Below are 11,129 nucleotides of genomic sequence, written 5' to 3' on the forward strand. Positions count from 1 at the left end.
CGTACAATTATTACTAAATGTTAAAAAAATATATATATTGGTTTTCGTATATTTACCAGTAGTACGTCCTAAATTATTATTTATAAGTATGTATAATAATAATAATAATAATAATATGATATTATCAGTTCGAAATTTGACAGCTAGACGAGTTTATGTGATTATTTTTTATTTAAATAAAGGATAAATATGTGTTCCATGAAATATAGCAATGTCAAAATGAGATAGAATGCGTTAGGTTAGCTAAATTTTTATATAATTAATAAACATAAAAGTATTGATAATATTCTAAGACATTGTTTAGGTTCCGCACTGGGTTATTTTTTCAAACCAAATTTATAACTTTTGTGAAAATAATGTTTTAATAATAAATAGCATAGGTAAGCCTATTATATCAATGAGACCGAATAAATATAATAAAAACAAATGAGAATGTGAAGTGATTTAAATACCAATCGAATACTTGAATTAACTCCACAACGTGTGGACATCATTCAATTTATCTGATTATTTTTTGTTCAAAGATCTTGCGTGTGCTCTTCGTAGTATTGTTATTGTTTATAATGTTATGAGATTATAATTATTATTTTTATTTACAGCGGGAACTGTAAACGGATGAATATGATGAATTGTGTCGTGTGTCGTCGTCGTCGTGCGGGTAAAAAATGTCTCTATGGGATGGCGGAGTAAAGAAAAATTTTGTCCGTATCGAATTTAACGTTATCCTAAAAAAAAAAAAAACAGATGGACTAGTTTGAAAAAGAAGGTCACCCACCATCGTTTGCTGGTCTCTTTGTCGGCATTTATCGGCCGGGCAGCACAAGCAGGCATTTCCGAAACACAAACAAAAATGCTGTTCGTTAATGATCTCTTTCTTGTAATAATTACCGAGAGCCTAATTACCTTACGGATATCATACAAATTATATTAACGACGGAATATTATTATTATATTATGCTTTGAGAGCGGTCGGTAACGCCGCCACCGCCGCCGCCCCCGTCGACGTCATCACAACAACACGGGCTGTTAAATCTTTACAACTAATTAAGATTGTTTGGCTTTTGGACACACAGACGTGCACACACACACCGCGTATGTGCCAGCCGGGACGTCGGGAGCTGCACATGTGAGAGACATACGACCGGAAAAAAGAAAATACTGTTATATTATTATTATCGTTATTTTTATAATAATAATAAAAATAATAATAATTATTATTATTATCATTATTGTCATTATGATATCGTCACGTTGTTATTATTGCCGTCGCGCGGTGGGTTCGTGGCGTACTAGAAGACGATACTTGGCAAACGGCAGAGGATTGTGGGTACGTATATAAAAAGAAAAACGGATGCAAATTATCTGAAACATTAATTACTGTAATTGCTTGCATTTCACGGACAATCGGCACTTATCTTTCAAGTCGTACTGCGCGTACCTATGTGCCTAGCCACGCGTGTATCGTTCTCGTGTCGACCGTGTCGTGTATATCATCTGACGATCATCATCGTGAATAAAAATAATATACAACACGTGATTCCGACATAAGTCGACGGTCGAGGTGGTTACTGGTTGTCAAGTATAGTATAGTATTATTACCACTATGTCTCTCATAGTGTAACGAAACAATATAAATGTAATAGGATGTAATGTCCCCCACCCCCTAAAAAATTAATAGCATAACAGTATATATTATTGCGTATAGTGTATCTGAGATCGTTATGGGAACAGGTAAATGATTATTCAATATATTTATAGATACGCTTAAACGCTTAGTTACATATTTCCACTGTAAAAACGCCCGTAACACGTTTGGACACAAAACGATATTTTTACTTGAGATTCTCCCAAAAATCAATACAACGTTTGGGCAACAAAATATTTTTAAAATAATACTACATTTGGGTACCAATGTTTAGATGCAAATTTTTTACTTTTATACTTTTACACTTTAGTTTTAGAACCTATTAGAGTTACCCAGGAGACACCGCGAGGAAGTTGGCTCTTAATAATAGTCTCCCAAAAATGTTTATTATTTTAATTTTATCATTAATTATTTTATTTTATACATGATAATATGATAACAAGTACATATATTACGTATAAGTTTGTAGTCGCATATACTACGATAATAACTCATAGAATACCTAATCAAGATAATATAAGTAATTGATATTAATTGGTTTGGAAATAAAGTACCTATATCACTATTGTAGATCACGCGTTTATAAAGTGTACCCTAAGTGTCTTGTATAATATGTGTATTGTGTATCCGAACGTTCTCTGATTTACTAGGTAAAATTATAAAATACCTTTTATTTTATGTGTCCAAACGTTGTGTCTATTTGTACCTAAACGTGTTGGCTTCTGGGTCAATGTGTCCAAACGTTCAGCAGTCGTAAAAACATTAGATACCTGAGGTACATCGGATTTATTGACATTATTCTTATTGATTTTCCTTTGTATTTCGAATTAAATGATTCTTTATTGTTACATAAAATATGTATTTGATCGTAAAGCGTATTGCATTTGTATTATTTATAAAATAACATTTCAAAAAATTGAATTCGGAACTATTGGAACCTAGAGGTAATAATTATTTGTTCATAAACTTTAAATAAACTTTTTGTTTTTATGACGTCTTGTTTTGTTACTATATACTCATGAAATTATACGATCAATTATAATATACACATCTATACTTATTTAATTTATGTTATCAAATAATTACCAATTGGGCATGCATTTAAAAATACTCATAAAACACTACTTTATTGTGTGAATTTTTCTGTTTTTAAATCGCAGGCAGTAAAATATATAAGGGCTTATAAACAAAACATTATAGAACCATCTAGTGGAAACACTGATGGATTTAAACGGGCTATGATTTTCCATCACATTCAGCGGTAATCCAATTTTCCATTATAGTGCCCGAGCTTATATCTGATTATCACCCTAAATTGCACACATCCACAAACTAGGGCGAGTATGCCACTTAAACAGTCGAATGGCAATAATAATTGCTCCGTGGATTATAACAGAGTTAGTATGAAAATTCAAAGTATAATACTTTTGTTTAATGCAAGTGTTCAGTTTTTGATAAGGTTTATCGTTTGTACATAAACATATTATGTATTAAAAACAACAAAAAACATTTGGCCTGCATAGCTTTTGGTTTACTATTATTAATTCCATTTACAAAATAAATTCAAAACGTATATATTATGGGTTAGATTCTCAGCTGTATTATGACAAAATAGAACGGGATATTTTGTAAGACAAATAAAACAAGTTGACTGTGGGTGACTGATTTACTATACAGTTTATTGTACATTGTTTAGTTTCAAATGATGTTTCGTAGTGTAATATTGCTACTGTTTTATTAAAGCAGAATTTATGTGGCATACAATGTATTTATGAATAATGTATCTACTATAAATAATATACATATTATGCACGATGTATGGTTATTGTTATTGAAAAACTAAAATATATATATATTACTGTTGAATTATAACAATAATTAAAAATTTTAAAGGTAATTTACATGTTTTTTTTTTTTTTAAATACGGCTAAATAAAAATAATTTATTTTTTAGAAAATTTGTATTTAATCATTATACTTATTGTTTTAAAATTTAAAATTCTGTTCACTGTATAATATTATAATATTATAATATCTATTAAATAATATAACAAATTAAAAAAAAAAAAAACTGAAGAGAACTCTATCACCGGTGTTGAATATTAATCCTAACTTGCTTCATTTACCTCTGTACATGGTAAAATATTTGTAAGCAGCATATTAATATAGTCGCATTTGAACAACGAATCTGAGTTGAATTGACGCTTATTGACGCTTCTACAAAACTTTTTCCTTGCGCCACAAGAAACTACTTACTGAAATCAAAAAAATTACCTCTTCAAACCCAGTTCAAAGTCTATTTTAAATAATTATAAAGAATTATTCTAGATACGATTTCCAATCCATGTACTTAAATGAAACTTGTTGATCACTCATTCTACCTGAAACAGTTAGCACTTAATTATTAATGATAACAATTTCACTGTAAAACCAAGTCAATGGGTTGCACAGATAAATTAGCGGCCGGGGATTAATATAGGCAAAATACTATTACATTTTTTTTTGCGCCGTATGAAAATAATATACCTCTATGACATAGATTATTAACCTTTCTGGTCTATGGGCTCCTTTGAAGTATAAAATATAACTACGGATCCCCCCCCCATCTCCCACCAAAAAAATAAAAAATAAAAATATATTTAAATAATTAAATGAAATTTTTATTTTAATTATTTTTTAATGATAAATCTAATACGTAATACTACTTACAACTAAAACTAAATTAAATTATTATGAATAATCACTTTTTCTTAGTCAAAAACAACTTTTAATGTGGTATTTGTTGTTGTTTTGATAGCAATATGGCCTTTAAAAACATTACTATCTTTTAAGTGGCAGAATGCGGGCAAGGTATTATTATTGTTATCGTAAAAACGCTATCGAAACAAATTTATTTTTGGGTTATTTAAAAAAAAATTCACAGTCACTTCGTGGATCCCCGAGTAATCATTTACGGACTCCGGTTAAGAACCTATGTTCTACGACCTACGTATAGTGCAACTATTATTTTTATTACATATAATAGTATCTAATTCAATATGCATAAATATTAAATATCTAAGCGAGAATCTCTCGTTGAAAAACTCTTGTAATCTCACGACCGTCGTTGTTGCTAATTATTCGTATTATACACTAATTGGATGCTGTGGGCATTCAAAATGAATTAATATGTACAAGGATATAGGAATATTATTGAATATCATCCGGATCGTAAGCCAATATTTGCGATTGATACCGGTTTGCCACTATACCACTAGGTACCATCAACAATAATAATAATGATGATGATGATGATAATAATACGAATCCGTAAGGAGGGACGATGTTATAATATTATATATATATTATGACGGTAACGGGGTGAGAGTTGGGTAGTTATGAGAGAGATACGAATTAGAGAATGAGTGAATTCGTGAATGTGTGTGTGTGTGTGTGAGAAAGAAAGAAAGAGATAGAGATAGAGAGAGAGAGAGAAAGAGTGAGAGAGGTTGTGATAGCAGCAAAGAGAGAATGAGAGAAGAGAGAGACGATGTGATAGCAGTAAAAAGAGAATGAGAGGAAGCAGAGAGATACAAAAGTTAAATCACGTCGGTGGCGGCGCCCTATATAATATAATAATAGTAATAATGATTAGCGGAACAACAAGATCCGTCAAGCGGTCAAATTGATTTGGTGTGCTCCGCGTACACGGAGTAAAAATATGATTTTCCCATTACGCACGACGACGAGTGGCTAGTGGGTATCGGCGGGGCGTCGAAAGGGGGGGTTGGTGGAGGAGTAGTGCGAGGGTGCCGGTTAAAAGAGAGGTTTTCATTATTATTATAATACTGCCGTACGCCGCCCGTATTTGTATTGTGCGGCGGCGGCTATGACTGTAGTCGTACTACGTCGACCGTGGCGGCGGAGGCGGCGGTTGCGTTCGATCGTCAAAACCCGCCGTGTACACGAGACATCGGCCCGGGGGACACGTGGTGGAGGTGGAGTTGGTGGCGGCGGTGGTTGCTGCGGTGGCAGTGTGTGCATCCGTCCAGATAAATAATTAAATCGTTTTTTGATGGGCGCGCGTGCCCATCTATCCCGCGCGAGTACGGTCCTGACCGCGCACGCCATTGTGTGTTTGTGTTTGTATTTGTGTAAGTGTGTGTGTGTGTGTGTGTGTGTAATGATAATAATAAGAGACCGCCGCCGCCGCACCTCCCCGCTAATACCCCTTCGTCGTCTCTCGACGGTTTGTTTGTTATACGGTCGCCCGATTACGATAATTACAATTTAATTATATAATACATACATATTATACCTAACCAATATATTATATTATGTTTGTTTTAATTTAACAGTAATAATATTATATTATTATTATCATCGTGTTATTGGTTGTATAATATTATAATGTATTGTACAGGATTGGCCACCGTGTGTTTTCGTTTTAGAATGTTGATCTACATCGATTATGGCAAACGAAAATACGTCGTTAGCGACCCGCCTGTATTATTCATTTTATTTTAATACAGGCCAAGGCTTAAAAACAGATTGTGATGATATATATGCATTTGATATTTTAAAATATCTTATAGTAAGGAATGTGATAAGAGTAAATTTAATAATTTTGGCATAGTGAAAGTCATGGTTAAAAACATAGTGTATGGATAATTAAATTTAGGCTTTTCATTAGTGTTACGCATATGACAACTTAGAGGATAGTTTAATGACGATAATTTGAAGAGAGAAATCTTTACAAAATAAGGGAGATGTTTACGGTAGAACAAGGTGAAACTGTAAAATAGATCTATATTGAAGTGTAACACAATCAATTAAGTTGAATAAAAGCTTAATAATAATTAATATATTTGCAATGTATTAACAAGACTATTTTTGTAGATAAATTTAAAAAAATATGGATAGTCTCGAGTAGAGTACAAAGTATCTTCATAAAATAGGGGGCTAATTATAATTATAAAAATGTTCGTCAAATCCGTTTAACTGCTAGGGAGTTTGATGATACTAAAGAGAGTTCCTTACTTCAGGAAGGTTGGACTAAGGAGCAAAAGAACTAAAAAGACTATACGTTTAATATAATATGATAAAATTGTAATTTATTTTATTGAAAATATAATAAATATAGTGTATAAGATTTGAAGATTAAAACATATTGAATTCAACAGATTGTATGCAAGGATTGTGAATTTCAAAAATAATAAATAAAAAAAATGACAATATAAATTCATTGGTTAAAACTAATCCCTTTGATTGTGGATGCTTGACATAAAGTTTTCCTAACTTAAGAAATTGCTGTTTTTTTTTATTAAGAATCTTGTACGTGTTTCACATTTTTTTTTAAATAATAAAATTTACTGGGGTCTTAGTAAAATAGAATACTTTAAAAGCTTTATTTTTGTCTAGAATGAATTGTTTGATATTATCATTCCGCCAGGGAACTCTGAGTCTTTGTATTTTGCAAAAAAGAATACCGAAGGAAATTTTCGGTATAATCAGTATTTTTAGACGAGAGAAATAAAGATTGCTGTCTGTGTATTGATACTTATTCTAGAAAATATGGGTAAATTGTGCGTATTCTCATCTATAATTGACGAAAGTAAATCTTAATTAGCTTTTTTAATTTCCACAGTTTATACTAAGACTCTCGTCTTAATGTTTGTGGCTGGCAAAGTTTCTAACGATTAGTCTTAAATATTTGCTACCCTTTCAGAAAGCTTAATGGAAACTCGTATGATTGAATTACATATACATATATATATGCGTTTATAAGTTACGTTCAAAATCCATTAGGATAACTTTACTTTTCGATTGGATTTGTCGCTGTTTACCAAACTGTTTATAGCGTAACTACGCATATCTGTTATAGGTTAGGTTATAGTAATATAATATGTATAGTTTCAGCGGTCGCTTCGCGTCCGGGTTTTTATCCCCTGGGGATATGGTTGACGCCCGCAAGCGATGTACAGATCGCGCTCGCCCACCGGAGGGTCGACTGTAGAAACCCGTGAACTCCGCCCTGTGACTGCGAGCCCTTAACTGGACTCTTCCGTCTGAAGTTTCCGGAATAAACTTCCCCTGACGACGACACCGTACCGGTGCAGATGTCGACAAACGAACGAAACGAAATTCGGACCGTTCCCAAGGGGTAAAAGAACAGGGTGGTATCCGATACAATAAAACTTATATAGATTGTCGCAGCTAGCAGCCTGGCGCCCCTGTCTCAGGTTATGTCGGATAGAGTAATGAATTAATATTAATCCATCAACCGGATCTTCATTAATGATAATGACGATATAATGATGAATAGCGATCGTCGCTGAATGGAAGTGACTGATCTGTGAAGCGATAAATAAATCATTAACTTAGTCGAATTATGCCTCGATTTCAATTAAAAATTCACACTTAGTTAATGTTTAGCGATTTATTTGATAATTAGTAAACGAAACCTTTTTTCGTTGTAAACCAAAATGTATACAATTAAATTTTATAGAATAACATATAATCGTTAATAGCATTTATTAAGCGTTGAAATATAATGTTTTATTATACGTAGTGAATTGTATAAGTTTACCAGTACATTGGTAATATTTTGATTATATTATTTTAAATTAACCTACCCATAATTGAAAGAAATATTATGAAAGAAAAGAATATTAGACTTTAAAAATGTGATCGTAAAATACGATTATTTTTAAAATGTTCTTATAAATACGTAACAAATAATAATAGCCCATTTGTACTTTTCTCGCAACCGAGTTCAACTAAACTATAAAGTTAATAAGATTATCTTACGAAAAATAAAAATAAAAATGATTTAAAACACAAATTTTGAACTCTCGTTAGCCAACGCTCAAAAACTATAATATTTAAACAAACTAAATTAAACTTGATAACTTTAAAAAGTACTTTTTAGAATGGATAATTGACCTTTTGCTTATAAAAATAAATAATGATTTTAACAAAAATGCAAGGTGTTCTTACTCATAGAGTTTATGTACACAAAGAAAAAAGTACAATTTGTTCTATTACGAATGTTGGGAACAAAAGAGAAACAATGTCTGCTGTTGTATAGCAATCTTAGGGGTGTGAACAAGAGTAGAATGAAAGTTTAATCTGAGAACTTTGCTATTTGGTCGGTGTGTCGTTTCTTAGCTCGTATTATAATGTAAAAACCTCTAAAAAACTTAAAGTATAAAATAAAAGTCCCCGGAGGGTGGTGTTTATGTGGGGATTGTCGCATTATGACTGTGCTCTCGGAACAGCTTTTTTAACCTTATGGTACGGAATAAAGACTAAGAAAGAGAAGAGAAAAAAAAAAGAAAGCAGTTTCTTTTGTTTTAAATATTTAGAAGATACCCCGAAGGGTGAAGGAGAAAAAGCACTCAATAAAAGAATAAATAAAATAGCATTTGGCCACTTTATTATTTTCTTTTTCTGTGTCGATTTGGATTTTTTAAGGGTTGTTCTTTTATGTTACAAGAAAACAGATTTTTTTGTTTTTTCTTCAGTCTGCTGACAAATTTGTAATAGTATACGGTCCGATGACGTTAAAATTCGGTTACAAATAGCCACGTGACGTTTATTTACGGGCCTATTATTTTTTTATTTATTATTATCATGATTTTTATTTATTTATTATTATTATTATTTTTTATTGCGTTTGGTTTTCCCCACACCATCTTTCAAGATAAAACAGCAGAAGCAGCAGCGGTATAAAATATCAAATATTCGCCATCAGGTTATTAGGTGTCGAGTGACGTGACGAGTGTCGTATTATAGCCGGTAGCGTGCGGCTAATGGGTTTTTTGCGCACACGGTATCCATTGCATTACATTTAGGGTCCACGTTAACTGAATCCATCCCCAGGGACATTATTAACTGAACGCAGTAGCCAACGGGAGGGGAAATAACCGGAAAAACGCCACTGAAGTCTCGTATTGTCTTTTCAACGTTTTATACATTGACGCGCTTTCGGCAGCAATTCGAGCTGATTGCTGGAAACGGAGTCTTTCCTACTACCTAGTAAAAAAAAAATGTATTTATTTAAAACAAAATACCAAAATACCATTGACCGATATAAACGGACAGGTTTCACCCCGAATAATAAATCTGGTATCGTAAGTATACACAACATAGTTATGAAAAAAATTAATTGGAATCTATATCTACATCCGTATTATATCATGTATAATATAATTGCAAACACTCATAGAAAGTGACGTATCCACATTTAAAAATGTTTGACATTATTACCAAATACAAACTTATGGCATCGTTCGTTGGATATAAACAATAAAAACTGATTTTAACAAAATAGTATAAAAAAAATGAGCATAGTATAAAAATGTAATAAAAAACGGTTAATATAATGTCAATGATTAGAAAAGAATTTTTCAAAAATAAAATTTTAAAAGTTCTTGAATATTAAATACAACTAGATAATATACATTATTGTTAGTGTTGATTAAAAAAAAAAAATCATCTTCAACCATTAAACAATTTTAAAGTTGAGATTTTGCTTCTAAAAGTCGTTTACCAAGTCAAATGAGTAGAAAATGTAAAATATTTAAGTTTTAAGATCTCAAGCTAAAATTAGAATATTAATATTTAATAATAATTTTATTTATTTAATTATTCGTTTAATTCGTAAACATTTTTTTCAAATTATATAATAACTTTGAGCCTAATTTATACCTACATACTATATCGTACATTGCAAATTATTTGTACTATTCTTTTGTCTAATGAAAACCTTGTGACGTTATAATATAAAGGCTATAAATCATTCAATAAACTATTTTAATTTAATAGCTACCATCACTATTCGGCTATTTGTCAAAACTAAGTGAGACATTTTTGAATTCCTATTACGTTAAACCGAGATATGATGTGAACGATGTCATTAATGTGAAAACTTTAACAGTGACTATGCATTTGTTAATAGACAACTAAAAGGTGGCGCCGATATAATGAAACGATAATATTTTAACATATATTATATTATCATGGTATAATGTGGAGTAAAATATGCAGATATTTTTAATGTCGTTATACCAATATAAAGTATATACAGTGAAATTTTACTCTTCGCAAACTTTGTGTCACTGCTGTTAAAAGTTTCTCTCTTTATAATTCCGTGTATAATTATAATATTATATACATCTCTATAGTGAAAAATATTACTCGAGTCAATATTATTATTTATCGTGGCGCTTATGAAAATAGTGAACGACAAAACTTAAGTTTTCTGATTAAGCATAATAATAATTATTTTATATTCTGTGTATTTAAGTGTACTCGTACTCGCTGCTTTGGCGTTTCACATAAACATACAATAATTATCTGCAGTACTATAAATATTATGATATTAATTATCATAACAACAGCTTTTTTTAACAATAACACAAAAAACGACTGGTTTATTTAAAATTTAATTATTTATTAAGTTATATATTATGTTATAACATTAACTTTGTTATTGCAATTTT

The sequence above is a fragment of the Melanaphis sacchari genome, unplaced genomic scaffold (assembly GCF_002803265.2).
Source record: "Melanaphis sacchari strain LSU unplaced genomic scaffold, SCAv2.0 Contig41_pilon_pilon, whole genome shotgun sequence".
Classification (NCBI taxonomy): Eukaryota; Metazoa; Arthropoda; class Insecta; order Hemiptera; family Aphididae; genus Melanaphis; species Melanaphis sacchari.